Source organism: Mesoplodon densirostris, chromosome 11 (genome assembly GCF_025265405.1).
Source record: "Mesoplodon densirostris isolate mMesDen1 chromosome 11, mMesDen1 primary haplotype, whole genome shotgun sequence".
Taxonomy (NCBI): Eukaryota; Metazoa; Chordata; class Mammalia; order Artiodactyla; family Ziphiidae; genus Mesoplodon; species Mesoplodon densirostris.
The window spans coordinates 28,137,032-28,140,071 of record NC_082671.1 but is presented as its reverse complement, the minus strand read 5'-3'; the positions used below and the strand labels follow the sequence as shown (position 1 = coordinate 28,140,071).

Below are 3,040 nucleotides of genomic sequence, written 5' to 3'. Positions count from 1 at the left end.
TATGTAATAGCTTTCTTAGTGGGTGTGAAGTGGTATCTCATTGTGGTTTAATCATCTACATTTAAACTTGCATTTGAGAGGAAAGGGAATTGAAATTAAGAGAGCTAAATAACAGTTAGTAGGTAGTGAAGGAGCAACTAGAGTTAAAGTCTCCCAACTCGAACCAAGGTTTTTTTCTTCTTCAACATCTTGTCTTATTGTATCATTACAACATTTTTTATCTATTTGGCTCCTTACATATTTTATTTGACTTATATTTAGAAGTAAAATAGGAGACTTCCCTGGTGGTGCAGTGGTTAAGAATCCACCTGCCAATGCAAGGGACTTGGGTTGGAGCCCTGGTCCAGGAAGATCCCACATGCCACGGAGCAACTAAGCCCATGAGCCATAACTACTGAGTTTGTGCTCTGGAGCCCGTGAGCCACAACTACTGAGCCTATCTGCCACAACTACTGAAGCCTGTGCACCTAGAGCCCGTGCTCTGCAACAAGAGAAGCCACCACGATGAGAAGCCCATGCACTGCATGGAAGAGTAGCCCCCACTCGCTGCAACTAGAGAAAGCCCGTGCACAGCAACGAAGACCCAAAGCAGCCAAAAATAAATTAATTAATTTAAAAAAATTATTGCTTAAAAAAAAAACGTAAAATAGGGTAGTGTCCACATAGTATTAGGTTTAACCATGTGAGATTGTTGTTTTTGCAGGCCAACACAATCAAGTATCAGGAATTTTGTATGGTTCAACTTAATATTGAAACATGCTCCTTTTATCAAGGATGTGTTGGGGGGAAAAAGTAAAATTTCAGAATATAACTAAAAATATACTGAAAGAAAAGTTGTTTGGTACACTTTGGAGGGTGAAGGAACAGAAGACTTTCTGGATATACAGAGTAGTTTATAGGTCCCTTAAATTTGGATTGCATTATTACTTTATCCATGTATATTTAAAAATATGGTCAATGTATTTTCTTCTAATTCTAAAGGCCTTTAATTGTATCTTAAAACATATAAGTGTCTTGTTGAATTTTAAAGACCTTTAAACTAATATAAGCCAGTGTTATTTTCATATTCTCAGAACCACCCAATTTTAATTCATATTTAAAATGATATATGGAAAAGAAAGGGTTATTGTGCAACAAGTCTGCAACTAATTCCCTTTTGTTTCTAGGAGACACTTCTGGGAAAGAAAGAAGGGAGGTGATCTGGTCTAATTTTCTTATGAGCATTCTACTAAATAGACCTCCTGGCAAAGAAGCCAGTGGTATTGCTGGCTGAAGGGTCCTTATCTATGGAATGTTTTTAGCAGAATATATCTAGTTGTCTACAATTGCTTATGGTAACCAAACCTGGAATCTGTGAATTTAGGAAATGACTTCCTGGAAAATATCATGTAAGCTATACCTGGGTATAAAATGGATACTTCATGATTAAAATGACTTTTGTTTAAATGTGATGCACACATTGCTTAGAAGCCTCATCTGTTAATCTTGGCCAGAGCTGTGTTGATGGTCCCAGATCCTACCCTACTTCACCTGTGTCTCATGATTATTCGTATCCTTGAAACTGTAGAGAAGCTTGATACTAGGTAATTCTCTGGTTTGTTGAGTTTGATTTGACAATCTGATCCTTTGTGTTATCCCATTATATGAATTTTGGATGTCAGCTGTAATTTTCTGATTTATAGTCACATTATATGTAAGATATATCCAAATGAATACATATAATGGGCTTTTTAATAGCTGCATAGTATTCCATTAGGCATAGGTATCATAATTTATTTATCCAGTTTCCTATTGAAAAATATTTTGATTGTTTTCATTCTTTTTGCTATTATAAATATCGCTGTGATAAAGATCCTTATTAATAGGTCAACTTGCACAATTGGGAGAATATTTATAGAAGTAGAATTTCTGGGTCAAATGATGTGTGCATTTTCAATTTTAAGAGCTATTGCCAGGACTTCCCTGGTGGTCCAGTGATGAAGACTCTGTGCTTCCACTGCAAGGGGCACGGGTTCGATCCCTCAGAGGGGAACTACGATCCCATATGCTGTGCAGAGTGGCCAAAATTTTTTTTAAAGAATTAATAAATAAGAGCTATTGCCAATTTGTTCCTTATAGATATTATGAATGTATACTCCCGTAATTATTCACCAAACCAAAAAGTGAAAAATTTTATATCATTTTAAGTTTAATTTGCTTTTCTCTTGTGGGTATAATTAAGCATCAGATAATACATCTTTTTAAAAATTTAATATTTCATTTTAGGTCTGGGACCTGGATTGGTAGTTTGGTCATAAGGTGATGCTGCATTAAAGATGTCCTTCTTCACAGATTTTTGATGCCCGAAATTCTCTGCAAAGCCCCCAGCTTCAGTTCAGTCATTAATCTCATGTTAAAACAAGCTCCATACAGAAAAATGATAATTATCAGTCTTTGGGTCTTAGTGCAAAAGAAGACTGAGTGTGGTTAAACAAGAGTGAAGAGAGTCCTGCTTATGGCAGAAAAGGCACTGGGAAGGAAATCTTCTCCTTATAAATGCTTTCAACCAACTGGCAGTAGGAAGGATACAGGGAATAATGAGAAGTAGTTTTAGAAGTGGTAGAAAATCACTTCACATTAATGGAGAAAGTGGCATCACAAGTTGTTGTTTTTTGTTTTTGTTTGTTTGTTTGTTTTTAAATTCAGATTCCGTGGAAACTATCAAAAATTGCCAATGCTGACTAGTTTTCAAGTCATCCCGACAGGGTATTAGGAAAAATTTTCAATTAGCAATAATCGCACCTTGGATAAACCTCATTGGCTCTGATACTGCCACTGCGCAAAGCTACACGTTTTTAAAGAAGGCAGTGGAATGGTTGGAATATTTAAATACAAGATGATTTTTGAACAGTTACTAGGGTTGACTATAAAATGTGTTGCTGAAACAGGGAAGCCAATTTAGATATTTTATAGGGAGATATAAAGAACCTAGACTAATGATTATGTACACCAAGAGGGAACAATTTTTTATCTAAAAGTAGATAATCAACATCATCATCTT

General features: G+C 35.7%; 1 non-coding gene across 1 annotated transcript; it reads right to left on the bottom strand.

Moving 5' to 3' along the window:
- Window positions 1-2,685: 2,685 nt before the first annotated feature.
- LOC132499652 (U4 spliceosomal RNA) lies at window positions 2,686-2,826 on the bottom strand. Its single transcript, XR_009533887.1, has one exon. It is a non-coding gene; the product is annotated as a U4 spliceosomal RNA (small nuclear RNA).
- Window positions 2,827-3,040: the final 214 nt, after the last annotated feature.